This window comes from Ambystoma mexicanum, chromosome 1p (genome assembly GCF_040938575.1).
Source record: "Ambystoma mexicanum isolate Mex_15411 chromosome 1p, UKY_AmexF1_1, whole genome shotgun sequence".
NCBI classification, from domain to species: Eukaryota; Metazoa; Chordata; class Amphibia; order Caudata; family Ambystomatidae; genus Ambystoma; species Ambystoma mexicanum.
Window position 1 is genome coordinate 937,762,524 of NC_090921.1, and position 20,842 is coordinate 937,783,365.

Consider the following 20,842-nt stretch of genomic DNA (forward strand, 5'->3'; position numbering starts at 1 on the left):
GTGTGCATGAAGAGAACTGATTGGATGCCAGTGGGAGGTGCTTATTAGGCAAAAAATCAGCATGCAAACCCAAATTCTGCAGGGTAAGAGAAAAAAACATGTTTACTTACAGATATCCATCTTCGCCTGCTATAGGTTGTGCGACCCAACAGCTGCCAACCCTAAAGCACAGCAGACATACCATTTTTAGTAGGAGTCAGATAAGTTTTGTTATGTGTTCTTACGCTATTTGTAAATACTTGGAAACAAGTGGAGTAAACTTGTCTGAGTCATGAACATTATTTCTATGGGTATAGAGTTTGAAAAGAGATGTAGTGCCAAATATGCATTGGGTTTTGATCTAGAGCTGAACTCAGATACCAATACTTTAAATTGAAGCTTGCATTTTATACACATATTTGCTACAAATTCCAGTATGTGTGTCTGCGAAAAAGGTAATGTGTAATTTGTGTTCATCTGTTCCAGCGCAGGTTCCAAGTAGTCAAAGGGTAATAAACACCTCTATCATTCCAGAAGGGTACAACAAAAAACCCACTCACACTTTTTCTTTTTGCATATTGATTAAGAGCCAAATGTACGTGTCCGCAGTAACATAATTTAGTCATCCCAGTATGCTTTTGTCATTGTCAATGATTTTCTTTGTGTTTGTGAGGTCACTATAAGTTCCTTGGGAGATGTTTCTTTAAATAATATTTGTTTTCAGACCTTTAGTGTCAAATTAAAGACTTTGACAGACTATTGGCATCATCACGAGTTGGACGGAGCTTTACAAATGCGGTGGTAATGCTATTACCACCACATTATTGCTCTGCCCAATCCTAAATATGGGGGAAGTTCGGAGTACTCACCTCCAGCTCTTAGCAGGGGGTGAATGCGCCAACTTTTTGCCCACTTTCAGTGCAATTACTCCGGTGCAATTAGCATTGAAGTAATTGCATCAAAAAGGTCCCAGCAAGTCCTATGGACGCAAAATAAATGGGGATTTACCGTGGTACCGCAACTTGTGATCCGGCGCTAATAGCGCTGGACCAAGTTGAGGTAATGCCAAGATTTGGGCAGTATTCCGGCTGATTTAAACAGAGTTTGAGCTAGAGGTTTATTGCCCTCATGTTGCCATAGTGGCTTCATTAAATGTGTGTGATTCTCAGAACCAATACATTCGGCTGCTCACTGGAAAGTTATGGCCTGTGTGTCCTGCAAAACCATTTTGAAACATTGGCCACCCTAAAAAAAACACACACACACATGCCTAGTCAGTTTCACACACACAGTCAGTCTCACACACCTAGTCAGTCACACACACATATGCACAGTCAGACCCTCTCTCTCTCTCTCTCTCACACACACGCACACACACATACCCATGTCTCATACACACACACAGTTACACAAACACAGTCACTCTCTAACACACACACGGTCACACATACACACAGTCTCCCACAGTCTCCCACACACACACACTCAGTCTCACACACACACTTATACAAACACACACAGTGACACACTTTGAAATACATTCTAACATGCATCCACACACATGCACTTTATTATTTTACTTACAACATGCATACATTCAAACACTTTTTTATTTTACCTACTTTCAAATGCTGCTGCTTTGGGGTCTTCTTGCGGTTCTGCTGTCCGAACAGTAACTCCATATCACCATTCTTCTGGGTTTGCATGTGTTTTGGGGCATTTTTCTAAAGCAATGTGGGCTTGCTCAAGCAAGCCCGAATTCGGTTAGAAAAAGGACCAAAAACAAATGTAAAAAATGATGGCGATTAATGTACTATAGAAATCATGGGACTGCTTGCAGAAGCAACAGCGCCTGTAGTTCCGTCCGTGTGACTGGCCAGCATCAGTGGGCCCCCACCTGCCTGTTACATAGTGCATCAATGTTGTGCGCATGCGCGAGCCCTGTTCCGGCTCACACATGCGGTTTGGAAATAAAGGAGGACCTGACACGGCAGTTGCTGCCGGGACCCCAAGCATACCAGACATGTCAGCGTATCTCTACATCGAATGCGTGTGAGTGTCTGGCGCGGCCTGAGAAATGGGTGAAAGCCAACACTGGCGACAAGGATGTGCTGCGTGTGCATGTGCAAGATCTTCTGAAGTCATTTGTACGTCGGAGGAAGCGTTCCGACACACTCCGCAGCCCCAAATCAGACGTGGCAAGTTGGCGGCCATCTTATACCTTCAGCCACAACGGTTGCGGCCCGAAAGGGTGCTCGTGCACCATTCGTGTGCTATAAATAAACAATTTTTGGAACTTCCAGAGCTGTCGGATTCCCGATGGCCGTGTTTCTGACATCTTAAAGGTGCTGTAGACACCACACGAGCATAGCCCACCCATCAGGCCATCACTCTTTGTGTCAAGGGGAGAGTGCCACAAGGAGCAACTGGGCCAAGCTGATAGCCTGGACGCAAGGCATACTACCTCAAAACAGAGGTGGACAAGGTCAGTGGTGACCCATTCTATAACTGGAGAGTTGGAGAAATACTGGGAAGGCAACCCTGCCAAGGCGGAGCATGCCTATTGAAGTGACTATTCAAGCTATCACAAGTGAGTGGGGACCCCAAGCATATTTGGGACTTGACAGACTTGCGGCCTCATTTAACAACGTGAGGTGCTTGTGCGGTCTGCTGGAATGGGTGAACAGGATGGTGCAGCCATTGCCCCTGCGCAAGTACCACACAGACAACGGGTACTTTGGCGCCCATGACAGAGTTTGACACTTTGGGCCCCCTACCAAACTTGGACCCAAATGGTTACTGTGGGTTAAAAAACTCGAAATGTTCTTTAGAGCCACAGGGGAGACTGAGGACGATGCAAAAGTGGCTACATTATTATACTCAGCAGGGACGGAAGTGCACCGAATTTTCAAGTCATTAAACCTACAGATGACCACCTCTGCAGCTGTCAAGCTGGCCCTCCAAAACCATAACCTGCCCATGGCAAATGTGGATTATGATAGATTTGTCATGTGCGCAGAGAAGCAGCTGGGGGACGAGTCCCTAGACCAGTTCTGTGCGAGACTGAGACATTCGGCCAGCACCTGTAGGTAGGTGGATGAGGAAGGTATGGTGTGGAACCAACAATTCAAGGGTGCAGCTCTGGAAAATTGAGGAGACAGGTCCTCCGAGAGCCCGGACTCACGCTAGCGCAGATTCTGGACACAGGGCGTGCATAGCTCTGGAAAATTGAGGAGACAGGTCCTCCGAGAGCCCGGACTCACGCTAGCGCAGATTCTGGACACAGGGCGTGCATACGATCTAGCTGAGAGCAGGGGAGCCAAGATGGATGCAGTGGTGCGCCCGGGGAGAAGTGAAGAGGCTTTTGCTGTTGGTCGGCCTGCAAAGTCACGATGGGGCCAGAAAAGAATGGAGGGACCTCCTAACTCTGTTAGCCCACAATCCAGCCAATACTGTGGGTATGATCTGCCTCATGTGGGCCCGGCAAAGGCGAGAGTGTGCGGCAGATGCAGCATGCCTGGACATTACACGAGGGTGTGTAGAGCTGCATCTCCGGTGGCCACTTCCAGGAGACCATCAAGAGTGAGTGAGGGAAACCCCAGGAAGTTCAGGAATGTGGCGGCAATCGATCAGGGTGTGCAAGAATTGGACATAGTGGAGGAAGAGGAGGATGAGGAGGAAGTCTTTTTCATCTTCAACATTGCCACAGGAGCAAAGAAAAGAAGGCAACCCTTATGCGTGGTCTACATCGGGGACATGCCAACACTGGTTTTGATTGACACTGGGGCTTCCGTTTATGTCCTGGCAGCAGATCACTATGAGGCCCTCCCAGAATCTTCCAAAGCAAGGATCTACACGTTTGGGGGGAATACACCTCTGCCCATTCAAGGTGTCTTTGTGGCACCCGCCACCCATGGACAAAATACAATTAAGGCCAGGTTCTTTATTACTGATGTAAGCCCTCACTCCCTACTGAGCTGTGCTGCATCAGAAGCATTGTACATCGTTCATTTCACTATGTCGGTGTACCAAACTGATGTCGACCGCCTCCTGGAACGATATAAAGGCCTCTTCCGTGGAGTGGGTAAGCTGAAGGGAGACACGATCAGACTACATATTGATGGGTTGGTGAGGCCTACAGCCCTAAAGCACAGGGGGATAGCATTCCACCTGAGGGCACTGCAGTCATTGATTTATATGGACATCATGGAAAGGGTAGAAGGCCCTACTCCATGGGTGTCTCCGATTGTGGTGGCGCCAAAGCCGAAGCAGCCCGGAGCAGTGCATATTTGTGTTGACATACGTTTGCCCAATGCTGCCATCAAAAGAGAAAGACACCTCATGCCAACTCTGGACGACATCATTGGTGAGCTGCAAGGGGCCAAGGTGTTCTCCAAGTTGGAGCTAAGGTTGGGATATCATCAGCTGGAGCTACACACAGAGTCCCGATACATTATCTGTTTCACCACACATGAAGGATTGTACCAGTTCAAAAGAATGAGCTTCGGAGTCTCGTTAGCGGCCGAGGTGTTCCAAAATGTTATTCGGGGAGCCCTGACGGGACTGAAAAGGGTAATCAACATGAGCGATGATATCCAGGTTTTTGCATCCTCTGAGGCTGACCACATGAAAAGATTAGTACGGGCACTGGACAGACTGAAAAGCCTGGGCCTCACACTGCACAAGAAGAAGTGTGAGTTCTTCAAAGACCCCATTGAGTTCTTCGCTTTCATCTTCCATGCAGGGGGTATATCCCCAGACCCAGAAAAGGTGAGTGACATTTGTGAAGCAGCTCCCCCAGAGACACTGTCTGAAATTAGAAGCTTTCTGGGCATGGTGAACTATTGTGGCAGGTTCATTCATGATTTGGCATCTCTATCAGAGCCACTGATGGTGCTGACGAAAAACGACGTGGCACGGGTATGGACTGCTAGAGAACAGAAAGCATTTACAGATATCAAGACAGCACTTTCAGGCCAAGAGACCATGGCTTACTTCAACCCTGAAAGAGAATCAGAGATTGTAGTGGACGCCAGTCCGGTGTGATTGGGTGACGTACTGCTGCAAGCGAACACGCAAGGACATATGCGCCCTATCGCATACACCAGCAAGGCTCTCTCCGATACTGAGAGGAGAAATTTGCAAATTGAAAGGGAGGCGCTGGCTATACTGTGGGGGTGTAAACACTTCCGACTGTACATCCTGGGCAAACCGGTGGTGGTCATCACAGACCACAAACCTCTAATACCCATCATGGCCGGGGCATCATCAAAACTTCCTCCCCGAATTGAAAAGTGGATGTTGTCCCTGATCGAATACAGGGTAAAACTGCAATACCGGCCTGGCACCCACAATCCGGCAGATTATGTATCCCGGAACCCCGGGGTTGGCCGTGATTGAGACAACGTAGAGGTGGTGGAATGTATCAAAATGGTCTGCAGCATTGTGGAGGCCGCCATGCCGGTAGCACTGTCACGTCAAGAGATATTGGAGGCGTCAGAGAGCAATGAGATGTTCCAGGTCATTCGAGCAGCTATGAGCAGCAGAGAGTAGAAGGATGTGCTAGCCAACAACGCCAAACTTGAGTCTGGTGCTCAGAAAGACCTGCAGGCAATGTGGAAAGCATGCGATGAACTCTCGGTGGCGGAAGATGGACTTTTATTACGGGGTCAGCAGATTGTCATCCCGCGATCCCTAGTAGGCAGGGTGTTGGAACTAGCTCACAAAGGGCACCAAAGGGCGGCAAAAACAAACACAATCCTGAGACCAAAGGTGTGGTTCCCCGACCTGGAAGGGTGCGTAGACGGGTTTGTACGCACCTGTTTTCCCTGCCAAGCAGCTGGACCAGCAGAAAGGGGTCCCCCGATACGGTCCATGGAGAGAAGTGAGCAACCATGGGGAACTGTGCATGCTGACTTTGGGTCCACGGGAAGGGTTTGTGTACTTTCTGGCCGTGGTGGATCAGTGGTCCAGATACCCAGAGATTGAGTTGGTAGAGTCAACGGCTTTGTGATCACACAATTTTGGCACTAGAGAAGATCTTTGCCACCCACGGGTTCCCACTGGAACTGTGCTCGGACAATGGCCAGCCGTTTCAGGGACAGCAATTTGCCAAATATTTGGAAGAGAGAGGAATCAAACATCGGAGGGTAACCACGCTTTGGCCGAGAGCGAACAGGGAAGCAGAAAGGTTCATGCAGACCCTCAACAAAGTCTTCAGGATTTCAATGAATGGGGGAGGGAAGCTACGCCAGAATCTCTTTTAGTTCCTGAGAGAATATCGGATGACACCACACCAGTCCACAGGAGTCGCACTGGCGCAGGCCTTGTTTAACCGCTGCCCTAGAGGGCTGATACCGGAGGTGGAAGGAAGAGCACCAGGGGTAATTGACGACAAGTGCGTCCGGCAGGAGAGACAGGCCAATAACGAGAAGGAAAGCGAGTGAAGGAATCTTCATGAAAAGGACATTGCGGTAGGGGACACTGTGCTGGTAAGAAATAGATGCCCGGAAGGGAAAATGTCCCACACTTACGCACCTCAGCCCCTCGGGGTAACCCATGTAAAAGGATCCATGGTAACTGCAGCCAATGGGCGAGGGACGGTGACAAGAAATGTATCCTATTTCAAGAAAATATAAGTCAACCAGCCGGAGGAGACCCCAAGGGTGCCCGAGCCAGTGGACACAGAGGACACCCAGCCGACCGATGTAAAAGATGGTGGCGGGGGCCTCGCCCCCGAGAAGTGCCACTGCCAGCACCAGTGGACAGTCGGAGGTATCCGAGCAGAGAGGGCAGCAGCGTCCCGCTCGATTCCGAGATTATGTTATGGACTCCGAGACTTAGGGTGTCTCAGTACAGTTTGAGTTGTCGCATTGTTGATGTTTATTGTATTTCTTGTTTAATGAAAAGGAGGGATGTTACGTAGTGCATCAATGTTGTGCGCATGCGCGAGCCTCGTTCCGGCTCGCGCATGCGGTTTGGAAATAAAGGATGACCCGACACGGCAGTTGCCGCCGGGACCCCAAGCATACCAGGCGTGTCCGCGTATCTCTACATCGAACGCGTGTGAGTGTGTGGGGCAGCCTGAGGCACGGGTGAAAGCCAACTGTCCTGGTGACTCCCACATCGCTTGGGCTGCAGGGGCTCCAGCTATACCTGTGGGTGAGCAGGAAAAGGAAGGGTCACTATGTCAGTCAAGATTCCTGATTGGGAGAATAATTGTAAAACACCCATGCATTGGTTTAAATAGCCAAGGGACACAAAAAATGTTTTTTTATTTGCTGATGCCACAAATTCATAGCTTTGCATTTTCAGTTATCATGTCAACCAGAACCTGCTTCTGAACCCCCATGCTTCTTTCTTCTGTTAGCAATGCTTTACCACAGAAGTGGCACTAGTGCCACCAAATGCGCCAAAAACCAAACATGACCTACAACGTGAGATGTGCTTTACAATCTATTCTAGATAGAAGATGTCTTAAATGGAAATGAAACGTATTATATTTGTGCAACACTTGACAAAAGAAAGGAGCAGTTTGAAGCGACTTGAATAGAATAAACGATTTTTAAAACATTAACATAAGCAACGGCATGTACTTTTTTGAGTACTGGAAATGACTTAATACATGTGAAATCCCTGGCAATGTCATCACGTGTACATTGCCGTATGTACTTCCTTAGGTTCGGGAGACACAGAGGCTTAGGTGCAGTTTATGTCACACACTGATTTGGGAGTCTCTAAGTAAAACGCCTGCTTTTTCATGCGGGTGCCCTTTGTGCTTCCTGAATGCTTTATTTTGCGACTTGTCATCAAATTGCGATATTGGGAACCAAAGGGGCGTTCGCAGGTCAGTATGGAAGCAGGGACGGTGTCAGGACCTTTCAACTTTTAAACTGAAATTGCCCTCAGGAATCTGTGGTGCCAGGCACTTGCCCCATGTTGCCAGTTTTATTCCACAGAAACAAACACCTTGGGACTTTAAACTTGCGCAGTTTCCTCATTGAACGCTGCTTTTTCTTGCACCCTCAGGTCCTCACCCCCTTCTTGCAGTCCCTAGCAACATTCTTACTACCTCGCCTTTTCATTTGGTTTTCCATGACATTCGCACCCTGCTGTCAACGAGCAAATGATAGCTTTTCGGTGGGCATTTAGTGTTTCAGCCACCTGATGGCTACCTCCCAACGATAATCTGCAGCTATTCACAACCTTGCTGCATTCTTTTGCCTTATAAGTCAAACATACCGCAGAGCACGGCTGGCTGTTTCTACCTGTTTCAAGGTAAAGGGTGTCCGCAAACAACAAGCTGAAATCCTACTCCCCCTAAGCCCCCCCCCCACTCCCCTATCCCTGACGCATCTTCATCCAGCCCTGTATGTAAGCATGTATCATCTTTAAAGAGCTCGACTTCTGACGTCATGTTCTGCACATCTACAACCAGCCCGGGCCATTTCCCTTCAGACTAACGGAAACAGAGGTCAGACTCTTGGTACAAATGCAAGAGCAGGAAAGAGATGACTAACCGGAAATAGGTGATAACGGTGCACAGCACTGATTAAAAGGCAGCACAACGTCCGCCACAGGATGATGGACGTGTAATGGCTATTTTTATAGTTGTGATGCGGCTTCTGGGTGTAGTTCCATTGTTTGTCAGAGAGGCGGGGCGTGGTTAGTGTTTAGTCCGGCGTCCCTGATGCGAACCTACAACAAGCCATACGCTCTTGCGTGCGGCTCATTTCAGTAGACTTCAGAACCTGGCATGGGGTTTACTGGTCTTTGGTTGCTCTCACGTCACTGTCCCTGTGGGAACACTTTTGCTGCGAGTTTAAAACACTGAATTAGTGGCTCAGGAAACGCTCGCTGCTTTTGGCCGCATTACATTTAAACAGCTGTGTTGTTTGGTTTGCTTATGCTCGGAAAACTAGAACCCATTGCATTTGTACAGGCGCAGGTGGTAAAATAACAGTCTTCAGCGGATTCTGTTCAGTTATTTAGGTATGACCGTCAGTGGTATTTAATGCACATGTTAATTACTGTTGTTGGTACATGTGCCACTACCAGACCAGACATACTTTTAAGTATGCCATGAATGCATGTATGGTAAATAAAATATCTCACTGACAGTAAGTAGGGTGCCAATAAAATAACATGACAAAAAAGAAAAGTTACATTGCGGGCCTGAGATGCGTGATTGTATCTTATTTTAGCCGTCCCCCTAATGGGGATTGCTGGTGGTAGCGTGTTACCACCATTAGTAATCCAACAGTAAAACGGTGCAGATTTTTTTTAAGGTAGCTCAGTATTTGAACCGTTTGGAATCGGGGCGATGTTGGCCCATTTACCCCTTAATGCGAATGATAGCATTACTGTTGTTTCCGTCATGAGGAGTGTGTTCTCGGTTTGTTGAGCAGCGTGGTTCTTGTTTATTGCATGATTGTTTCTGTCAGTTGAATGCCTTTTTTCATATACACACTGAAATAAAAAAATAAAAAAATAAACTGGAGTGGCTGTCATAATTTAGACGGTATCAGGTGTTAATAGAGACGTTGTGTGATACCATTAATATCTATATTGCAGCATACATAGTGACAGCAGCTTTAATTCCTAAGGCATCAGCTTTCCTCAGAGCGCACACATTTACCTGTAACAACATGTTTTTTGAGACACAATACAAGCTGCACCTTGGTGTTTTTATGTAACTGGACTATTCGACATGTATTATATTTTTCAATAACTGAGGGATCTTTTGCATTAGAGAAATTAAGAGACCAAGGGACTCATTTTGGATGTGCCCCTTCAATGCATTGGTGGGTTTACATACACCTGCTTGCACTCTGAGGTTCAAACAATGCAATGAAAGCGTGGGGTTTTTCGTGCATTGTTTCACCGTGTGCCAGCTAAAATGTTCATTTACATTCCCAAAAGGGCATAGCCCACCACAGACTGCCACCGTTTTGGTGTAAAAAGAATGCCCCATCTAATGCTCAGCTGTGGCTTCTGCAGTAATCATTGATGGCATTAGACGGTGTTGATTGCTGGTAAAATCTATCGGTGGGAGCGTGTAAATGTTTCCCAGCAACGAGTGAGTTCACAAGCCTAGTGGGAAGCCCATCCGAACCAAGGGTGGTTTAAATGGTACACAGTGAAAATGACGATTTGGAAATAACTAATAACTTCATCAATGAATTAAAAATAACAAAAAAATATCAAATTTGTAAATGCAAATATATTGGGGTGGGGGTAAGGGATTACAACGGGTGGGGAATGGGGTGGGATGGGGTAATAAAGCTAGGGGAAAGGTGGAGTTCGTCGGGGAACCCAAACTGAACAACAAAAAAGAAATTGATGTTATCGTTATTTTTAATTAGTTAAAATGTTTTCTTTTTCACATGGAACCGTTTATATACCTTGTTTTGTAAAAATAATTGTTAAAATGTTGCATTTTACAGCACGCCGTTTCTTACAAATTGAGTTAAAAGCCATAGAATGTAAAATCGATTATGTAGACCAACATAATACAATCCAATAGATGCAAGGTCACCAACAGTTCAGAGAAATAGTTTCCAACATATTTCCATGATGCTTTTGCCTACAACATATGGCATCTTTGTCGGTGTGCAACACACTTCCTGATGCCTGTGGCTAAAATATATGCTAGCATTGCCAAACCCATGTTCATGATACCTTTCCCCAAAATATGTCTCAGCATTGCCACTGTAAAACACTTTTATGATGCGCAATATATGACATTCTTCTACCACTGTAAGAAGACATGTTAAAGCTGGTTGTGTGAACATATGTCAGTGTTACACTGTAAGAACACATTAATGAGTGTTGTGGCCAATTATGTCACAGTGAATTTAATCCCCTATCTACACCATACAATTCTTGGATGTTCTTCTCCTCACTCTGTCAAATAATATATGGCAAGGTTGTCCATTGGATTCTCTCCCCACTAGTAATAATGAATCGTCACACAATGATGGCTTATCCTATTTCAATATTTTACCTCTTCCACAGTTACATTCTATTTTAATTTCCAACTCTTCTACAAGTTAATCCTATGTAATGTTCTACCTCTCCTGCAACTAAAGCCTATTTTAATTTTCGACCTCCTGTTCGTGCCTCTGCCTGCACAATAATTATGCCAAAATAGAACCCTACATGCCCTTTTAATAAAGATTTGGCCAAACCACCCAAAACATCTGGGGCCTCATTACGACCCAGGCGGTAAGGGGTTAACGGCAGCGTTAACAGCGCCGACCCTTACCGCCTGAGTACGAGGTCCCTTAGCGCCATGGCGCTTTTAACACCTGCTTTTAGCAGGTGTTAAAATCCATGGCGCTAAGGGACCATGGAGTTAATTACGCCACCGTAATTTACGGTGGCGTAATTAACGCCTTCCCCACTCCCATTATACCCTATGGGGCAAAAATGGGAATGGGGAAGGGTAAATGGGGATTGGGGACTTACCGCCCCGCCAAGGTCGGAATGGGGCGGTAAGTCCGCCAACCACCATGGCGTAAACGTAGTTTACGCCATGGTGGTAAAGTCACGGCCCAGGCGGTAACTTACCGCCTGGGTCGTAATGAGGCCCCTAGGCCCTATCTAATGTTCTGCAAAGTCCGATTCAACTAAAACGCTCAATGTCTGGATGTTTCAGAATATTCCCATTTGTGTTCAGCCAGTTAGCACCAAATTCAAATTGATTTCTACTATACCTATTGTATGCCATCATGTTCTGATTGTTTGTATAATGCAATCAATATTGTTTTTAAAGTATAAAAATATGCATACAATATAATAAATAACCAAATCTGAGCTCTTGCAGTGGATTGCTAAGAGTTTGGAATGTTGTGTTTATTTGTGCAATATTTCAAAATGTGTGCAATGTCATACTTTTTTGTAATATTTGTAAAGTTACATTGTGCCATGAATAGCAAAACTCAAGGAATGCACTTTAAAAATGGTAGAATCCGAAGCAGAAAACAATGTATAGTGAAATATTTGTACCACAAATTATTATGAAATGCACTTTACAAATATTGCAAATTCAGGCCTTGAATTAATATAGAATGCAATAATGTAATCGTCCACTTCGGTTCATAATGACATGGTGTGAGATGTTACATAGAAAATTACATGTAAAGGAAGCTGGACATAAGAACATATTGGGCATAATTCATGGAATTTAGTGCAAAGGCAGTGCAAAGTCTGTGCAAAGTTCATTTTGCACAGCAAAAAATGACTTTGCTCTGACTTTTCACAGCAAAATACACTTTGTACAGTTCCACGAATCAGGGTTTGTGTCCGGTTTGTGTCGGCAGTGCAAAGTCACTTTTCAGCAGTACAAAGTCACTTTGAACCGTGCACAAAATTCCATGAACCGGGGACATTGTATTTATGAACTGATACATTACAAGGCAGACTATTTTCTGGCAACACCTTTCGTGAAGTCGTATTTCTGAAGCAATCTTTAATGGTCATTTCTCATACTATATTGTTATTCATTATTTGAAAACTTAAGTAAATTAAGTTGTGCTAAACAGTTGAAATATTTTTCTTGAAGAAGGATGAAAATATATTTGTACTTCTGTAACTGTAGGTTCATTGAAAAAAGTTCCTGCTGCTGTAGAGTAAAACGTAGTAAAAATGTGCAATGATAACTTGTCTGTATTTGTGAACTCACTCCTCCGAATTCAAAAGAAATCATACACTTTTTAATATGGGGCAGCAATCACCAAAAGGGTGATAATTACAATTAGAATGTGAGCAATGCACTGTGTTTAACCTGCTAGTGGAACATATGCACCACACAGCAGAATAGGAGCACTTTTGGTTTGGGTAAGATAGCACTTAAGTTAGAATTTCCCCCTGCAATCTTCCCTCGACCCACAAATAATCAATTCTGAGTGGATAAACAGAAGCAGCAGGTAATCAGGAATACAAATCTAACCTTCCCTCCCCAAATAAGACAGAAAAATGGACTTTAAACCCCTTGCAATGTTATAAAATGACACTCGAAAATGGACAAATAAATAATGAATGTGTGTTGAAAACCTTAAACAAATAAATCAACAATGCATAGAGACAAATTGATCACAAAGAATGGTTTACCAAAAGCATACAATTCGAAAATGAGTGGAAAGTTTAAAACAGATTGCAGCAAAATGACGTATGAAAGTTGCATTTTTTCCATTCACGCCTAAAATTAACCAAACGGTTTTTAATAAAAACGGGTGAAACGCACTGATTTGGAGTGCATTTTTTTTTGGTGGTTGGGGAATAGCTATGTATCACGGGTACAATGTGGAAGTGAAAGCAAGTCTCTAGCTGGTAAATTCAAAGAAATATGGAAGGTAGAGTGAGGTTCGTTTTTAGGAAAATAGAACAGTGAAAAGATGAATCGCTTTAAAATTGAAAGGCAAATCTCACTTAAACTAGATTTAATGGCTAAGAAAAGAGGAACGCCACCTGTGAATATCAAAAGTTACGCTGCAGTTGTAACCCTTCACGCAGTGTACCCCTTTTCTTAAGGGAAAATTAATTTATTTAAACACAATATCGTGAATGACTTAGGATCTATGCAAGACATAAATCAAGAGAAACGTGGCGCTAACACTAGAAATCAAGAGCAGGGTTGCAAGAATGATTCTGACAGTTTGAACAAGGTATCAGGATAAGTATAGCATGACTTAGAGAGTGGGATAAGGACAAAGAAAAGATAGGCTATGGGTTTAGATGGGGTGGCAATTGATACTCACAGTCCACTTTTTCGTTTTGGGATTTTGGACAGTCACCGGTTCTGGTCATTACACGGCAGGGTGCCTGGCAAACAACTGGCAGTTCTGGTCACCGGGTAGCACTTCTGGACTGGCAATTCTGGTCACCGGATACTACAGATCAACTGGATGGCACAGGTACCTCTTTATGCAGGTAGTGGGATCACAATGCTTCCCAAAAACACCACAGCTTTCCCCTTTGGCTATTTGGGGATTTAGTGGTTTTCAGAATTTAGGCTTTGCTGGAGCAGAATGTCAAGCCAGCCTTCCAGTTAGGGCCAGGTCAAAGGCCTTAAAACCTCATCCAAGACTCTCTTGGAGTCAGTCCTGGCGCCTTTGGTGCCAGGCTCATAACCATCATGAAGACCAACATTAGAATGGGACTATTTACTTGGGACTATTTAACTTGGGGGGGTCCAGCCAACATGGAGGCACACACATAGCTCAGTTACAAAGAACTGAGCTATGCAGTCTAATCTTTTGGGTGTGGCAGGCCTGGGACTACTTTACCTGGACTACTTTGGCTGTGGCAGGCATGGGACTATTTTACCTGGATTACTTTACCTGAGACTATTTAAACCGCACCCAAACAGCAGAACATGCTTTGCTGTGCTTATTCTGCTGTGGGCAGCATAACGCTCACCGTGTCCAGTTCTTTGATGCCAGCTTACCTAAAACCAAGGACCTGCAGAGAGAGAAAGAATGCTACGAAACTTACCTGGAACAGTATCCTGTCTTCAATCCATCGCCGACTTCATTTCCACTCACCTGAAGGTACGACCTCCATTATCCGGCACCGCATGCATCCTGGAATACCATAACCCGGAAAGAGGAGAAAGAAAGACAGATTTGTTATGCATTTACTCACGTTTCCTCCCGAATGAAGAAAGCCACACAATTCTTACCTGGGTAGTCATCTCCTGGTCAGTATCATTGCTGGAACATTACGGCGCTCAGCGAGGAACATCGCAACCTGCAAGGAGAGAAAAGACACAGGTTAGCAATATAAAAGGCGAACCAGCGCCGCGCATCGGAAATTACTCACCGGACAGCATCGCGCACACCGCGGTTTCGCCTACCGGCCCATGCTCATCTTCAAACTGCATGACAACACCAAAATACCTTTCCATACCTAAAAGGAAAGAAGCAAGACTTTATTAAGAGAAACATAAGAACTGCATGTAAAGACTGTAAAGCAGCAAACCTATGGAGTCGCAGCAGGCCTGGATTCACACAGGGGGGCTTGCACCAGTGAAATAACTTGGTTACTGCTCACCCCCCACATCTACACACCCCTGCCACGAGGATCAGGACAGAGAATCCACCTTTTACAATATTAAGGTGAGGAGAGCGCCCAAGGGGGAGGAAGGAGTTGAGGCCAAGGGAGGTGGGAAAACATAAAGACAATCTGGTATTGAATCCAGCTCTCCTATATTGCAGACCCATCTTTAACCAGAGGCCTTACCAAGGGACCAGGAGAGGGTTCAACCAGGGCTGGGGGGCGTTCCCGTGGATATCAGGTGAGCGTAACACAGGATCAGCGATGCTTGGGTTTTGCAGTGGTCCCTGGAGTAAGGTCAGCAATGCTTGGGCCTTGGATTTGGGATCTGGAGTCTGGATGGATGAAACAGGAACAGGACGCCGGTGTATGAGAATCAGGAAGAGTGTATGTGGGTGTGTTTCTCTGTGTCCAGAGACTTGTCAGGGACTCTTATTTATAATGCCTAATGACATCATCACAGTATATGACTGGGGCAGGCTTAACTAAACCCGCCTCTAACAACAAGATTGGACGAGGGTGATAGTCTCCGCCTCGCTCTCAGTTGGTTGGATTTCAGAAAAATGATGTCAGATTTATGGTGTGAGTTTTACAATGTCCAAAAACCTCCCACAGTTATTTGAACTAAAATCCGATTTTGCCCCAAAAATACATTTATACAATTGCAATCTCTTAGCAAATTATATACACAGATTACATATTTTGTGCACCACATTGCAGTCCAATCCTCCAGTCCATGAGACCTTGTTTCATCCTTCTACCAGTTTTTCATGCTTTTCAAAGGGATTTATATTACTCAAGATTCTATACTATGTTGTATACTATGTGTATACTATGTGGCTATCTAAGTTATATCTAGTAATAAAGAGGGATAGAGGGTGCACACTCACGGATTTAGGAATAAGAGGTAACAAACTTTAAGGAACAAATAACAATGACTTCTGGGTGCGGGGGAGGAAAAGTGGCCCTGGCACAGGGCTACCTAGATATACAAGGAAAGAGGAAAGAGGATCCAAACTGGAACCCTCCCGTCCCCTGCACACCGTAGTGATGGGTCAATACGACACCTTAATGTCAATTCAAGAAAATTGTAATGGATATCAACATTGCATACATTTTAATGGAAAAGAGCACATTTATTTAAAACTAATAATGCAGTCCATTCTTTAAATATAGAAAACAAGTGTGTTTTATTCCAAACGCAAAAGACAGAGAAACTTCAGTTCATTTCATTGAGGGCGGTTGACGCGTTTTGAGAAGTATATTCTCTTCTTCATGAGCCAGAGTTCATGTATAAGAACATTCCTCAAAAAGTCCTTTATGTTAGTGCATTTAGAGGTGACTCTGTGAGAACAGAGGGTTCAATTGGACGGTGAATACTGAAGTGGTTCAGCGTGAAGCGGATGTCCAATGGGCCTGGCGAGGTGAATGTCTGCCTACGGTCGTCTGAGTCTTGTAAAATGGGTGCCGTGGACGGCGTGTGATCATGAATCGAGTGCTGGTTAGAGCACAGTGGCAGGAAGTGCGATCTTCAAAGCATGCAACCTATACCCGGCGTGCAGTTATCCCGTGTGTATCACGCAGCTCGGTCGTGGGTGCGCGTTCATTAGTGGAGATTGTTGTTAGGAGAGAGATGCAAAGCATAGGACTCTATGGGGGTGGGGACTCGGAATCACCGGCACTGCTGTTAACAGTGCCAGCGCTTCCGTGGAGGGTCTGCCTAACGTGAACACTGCCCCTGGCAGGGTCAGACCTGTCGGTTGCAGCAGCCACGGCAGGCAGGGACGTAGTTTGCCGGTCCGGCAACAATGGTGGCAGTGAGTTTACCAGCACTCTTGTTTCCGGACCGGCAAACTTGTAATGAGGCCCAATGTGTCCTAACAGAACCATGAGCAAGCTCTGCTGCGGCATCTTGCCAAGACCAGGTTCACAGTTAGCTTCCCCAGTGTATACAGACAACAATCATATTAAAGCAAGGATAGGTTCTCCCTTTCCCATATCGGTTATAGTTGGTTGCAATTCTTGAGGATTCTCTGTGTTAAATAGATTTCCCCTAAGACCTCTGGTGATTGATGAGGATGCTCAATCCATAGTGTATGTAAGCTATTGGAAGCTCTCACAGCGGTAGTTGGCTGAACAGTGAACGCTTCGCTCTCAGGGGGGTGTTCAGGGGTGGGTTGCAGTGGGAGGGATAAACAAAGGACAAGAGATGCAATTTTAAGCTTAACAAAACAGGTGTAATGTGATGCAAACACCAGGGAAGTAGTAATGGTGGAACCATTTTGGGACATGTTTCTTTACTGAAGTGCAGCAATGGGAAACATAACTTGTGTAAGGCTCAGTGGCAGTCTCTATCAGAGTCCTCATCCTGATGGAAAGGTCAACAACAGCTTGTGGTCAGGATGGAAGATTCCAGTAGTCACTCACATTTCCTTATGGTTTACTGCTCATGAAAGCTCCATGTTAAAGATGGCTCAGTCGCAGATGACCATTGCTTTCTATCCCAATCAGGGTGCTAAGGCACCAGACCGTTCTTTGTGCCACCAGCAAGTGCTCTTTAATTTCCTTGTTGGAATTGCCCATCCCACCAGTACTGGATTATGGGCCTTGGATACCCAGTCCCACAGCTTGTTTGTCTACTGCTCAGGGTCTGTAGGCATGGGCCCTCCCATGTATATGGCCTCAGGTCCACACTGTTCTTATCAATATGGGCCACACTGGGTACACTTTTCAAACCCTGTGCTCTTTGGTCATGTTGGCCAATGGTGTGCAGTTAAAATGTCGAATGAATAATTTAGAATGCATTAATTTCGAAAAAAATAATGTTGAAAATATTTTTTTGAATATTTATTTTTTTATTTTATATTTTTTTTGGGGGGTTGGCTAGTAAAAAAAGGGTTATTAAAAAAAACAGAGGGTTAGGGGGTACCCTCCATTACAAAATAAAAAATAAATTTGACATTTTTTTTTTCAACATTATTGATTCGAAATTAATGCATTCGAAATTATTGAATTCGAAAATATCACTATAAACCTTGGCCAATGCTTATTCTTGGACCTCACTCTCCACCACCTCTTCTTAGCCTCATCCTCTTTCTATCTCTGTTAAGCTCCCTTTTGCCCTCCTCATCTCACCGCTCTCTTGCTTGCCTTGCTCCTTCTTGCTCTTCTGCTGATGGCACCCTACTGCCTTCCCTTCTTGGCTTCTCCTTCCCTGCCCCTTCCTCCTGATCTGTGCCACCTGACACACCGGCCTTTCCATGATCATTTCTCGTTTTCACTCCTCTCTCTCCCTGTGAAAAATGACATGGGAGATGCACTCTCTACCCTTCTGCAACTTGCTATACCTTCCCCAAACTCCTGTCTTATTTAGTTTTATGTATCAGTGGCTATCGGGAGTAATATCAGGCTGAGTGAGTGGCCCTGTGTGGTCTGCTTTGATATCTGCTTTGATATGTTATTGTTTGGTTTTCATAAAATGCAGCTTTACCAACAAATGGGCTCTTGGCACTGAGTAAAGTCAGCACATAAAAACAGCGCTGAGTGGACTTCCATTCATTCCCTAGAAGATTAACTGAAATAGGCAACAATAGGATGTGTTTTCTGATGGAACTTTAAAGGCTCAGAATTGATCTATTCCCATTACAGACAAGGGCAAGGTATCCAACAGGCCTGGGGCTTAATTCATCAATTCCCTGTTGCCCTTGCACCACTTTTTATATCCAGGTGAGTGGGCTGAAACAGTTTGCGGATCTCAGTCGACAGCTTGACTTATACATTAAACTTCCCTAGCTATTGATATCTTTATAAGAAATGCACAGTTCCTTGAATACAAGTCGGAATGTTACTGGGAACCAGGCCTAAAGGATATGTTCACTTCACCTTAGATTAAGAAACCTGCTGGCCGCAGCATTCAGCAGACGTTGTGATCTTTTCAGAGCATAGGCAAGGAGAGAGATACAAAACATTAGCATAATCTAACCTAGATAGCGCAAGTGCCACCACTGCAGTTGTCCTATTTGGCTGGTATATTCATGAACAAATGAGTCCAAACAGAAGTCAGACTTTGGTTAAATTAGATTGCCAGGTTTCTCACCTCCCAGACCAGTACTAGGCAGTTTAAAAGTTATGTTGGACTGTACCTGATTTGCTTTAGACTTGTGTCCACTCCAACAACTAGTAACTCAGTCTTTGATGAGCTGAGTTTCAACAGGTTGTAGTGCATCTATTGATTTACAACTATCAAGCAAATGTAAAATGTTGAAATTGAAGTTTGACAATTTGATAACAAATAGTAGGTGTGCATTGTATGCATAGTTATACTACTAACAGCTAAAGCTCTTAGTAGCACGAGCAAAGAACATGCAGAAACATTAAAAAGTAGAGGGGACAGCCAGGGACCTTTGTGACACTCCACACCTCATCACTAGAAGTGCTCTCATAAACTATGACTATCAACCGCCAACAGCACAGTACACCCCCAAGTAGGAAAGAGAAAAGACACAAAAAAGAACAATGAAGATGGATAGGGAAGAGGAGAAACAGGGAAACCAAAAAGGGAAAAGGTCCCGCAATCACAACAAATAATACGCCCAAAACTGGCACTCATCAAGTGTTGGGCGTGGGGAAAAGTCCTGAGATATGGCATTCAACACAAACAGCACATACCTCGCTGCACTCAAGTGCTGCCCCCCTGTTGTATCCACTGAAGTGGGAAAATGGGAACACACCCGTCCCCCATTCTCATCCAGACCATGGCCTAGAGGATCATGGCCCAAGCACCCCCCACGAGAGGAGTTTGACCCATTTACTTCTTTACCTGACAACCAGGTACCGTGTGTCCACGCTCCTCACAAATGAGGAGCATGCCCAATAGCATGCCCTGGTCAAGCCGAAGTCTGCGACATGGACCAGCTCGACTAACGCAGCAACTAAGGAAACCCAACATTGTTAGAGATGCCATGACAACATAGCCAACTGACAAGAACACACGTGCCACCATGCACACTGGTCACTCACACACCAACCTACACGAAGAACATACTCAGTGCTATGACGTGTCGGACTGGCACACCCACGGATATGCATCGTTGTTATTTTTCACATAGGCCTTCTATCGCACCGCAGAAACGCAAGATGCCTAAAGAGCTCATGTATATGCTTGCCGATGCTTTGCCACCCCATACCAATAGAGACGCCATCACATATGTCTACCGCTGCTTGTGACACTCTGTCATTTTGCGACACCGACATTATGGATTATGTATCATCATCCAGAAGCTAGGCCCGAGTAGGCTGCAAGCAAGAGTCCCCAGGCAGGAGCCTCCCAGATGAAATCCTCCCAAGACGAAAAGCAAATTGCTGACTGTGCAGAACGAGCCCTAACGAGAACTCACCGCCAAGGCCACAATGTTGCAACCCACATGCCGCGCTCTCAGTGCCAAGGTTACACCTGCCACCGCCAAGCGCCACTCAGAGCCGAAATACAAATCAAATGCTCATAATTCTGCTCCAGCTACGGTCTCTTCACACGTGACCAAGCCGAACGGACAAAATGCCAAGCTCAGGCGACAGAAAGTCGCCGGGGTCCCACGTCTGGGGCACAGGTTGCAACAATGAGGCGGCAAATTGGACACCTACACCAATGGGAAAGGCGTGATCATCAGCCACTAGCAAGACCTGTCCATTGTCCACCATGAACACATAGTTACACATTGTTGCCAGCATCAGGTACATTGCGAGCTGGGAACGGCGATGGTCCCAGGCTTGGGGCTCGCGAGGGAACCAATCAAAGTACAAGGGGCAC